Source organism: Podarcis muralis, chromosome 13, assembly GCF_964188315.1.
Source record: "Podarcis muralis chromosome 13, rPodMur119.hap1.1, whole genome shotgun sequence".
Lineage (NCBI taxonomy): Eukaryota > Metazoa > Chordata > Lepidosauria > Squamata > Lacertidae > Podarcis > Podarcis muralis.
The window spans coordinates 24245863-24246948 of NC_135667.1; positions in this window are offsets into that span (position 1 = coordinate 24245863).

Sequence of the window (1086 nt, forward strand, 5' to 3'; positions counted from 1 at the left end):
GGCCCCAACTAAGAGCCAAATGCTAAGTTGGAGCTTGAACAGCAAGCTCAAGAGATCCAAGTCAAATCTCTACCCACTCCTGCCAGCATCACTTTGACAAATCCACCCTGAATCCTCCCAATAGGATGGGTCAGGTAGGCCACAATACCTTCTAACAGTCCAGTCATATCCCTCTGTTGGACTCTCACTGTTAAATCAAATCACATGAATCATGATGAAGTGAAGGAGAGACTAATCACTTTTAACCTTTGAGTTGTTTTGCATATTGCAAATTCATTGGCCATCGCAGCATGGAGAAAGCACAGGCACGTGAAGCACCCTCAGCAATGCTGGGTTCCCTCGTTTTGCCCAAACCACTGAAGTTCTGTCCCATTAATGCGCAAAACACTTGCTGAAATTTCGGAATTCAGCAGATGTTGTTTTCAGGGCTTATTCTGTTGCAGCCAGCCAGCCAGAAGCATGTGACTGAAATCCTCATTTCTCTTGGCTGCAGAGCTTAATCCGAGCTATACTGTTCCTGTTTTGTACAGCAGGACAGCACAGGATTATGTAAAGTGACAAAATAGAAGAGGCTGCTTTTGCATATGCACAGAGTATACTTCACAGCTATCTTTGGTAAAGCAGTAAGAGGCAGGGCTGCTAACACAGAGAACTGGATTGAACTAGGTACCTCTCACTTATGAGAGTGTGACTTACTTCTCCCTATTCACTCTTTCTGTACAATTCAAAATGATATACATCTCTTTTGCATACCACCAACTATTGTACTGAATGCAAAAAAGTACCCGCTGCTTAATTTTCTCTCTCTAGTGTGGAAGACAATTCATTTCCCTAAGTGAAATATTGGCTTTCGGGGAGGTCCAGAGTCTCTTACAAGCCTGGGCTTGCTGTACATGTTACAGAAGCCGCACCACCCTGGTTTCCATGGAAACCACCTTTAAGAGGTAGCCAGCTGTTGGCAACCTCAGAACATGGTACAGACATTTGTCACAGCTTACTCTTGTGGGATCCCTTGTACCTTTCAGCTAGCATGAATAGTGTGGAGAGGAGATGGACACATGGGGGGTGCAGAAAGAGGGAGACCAC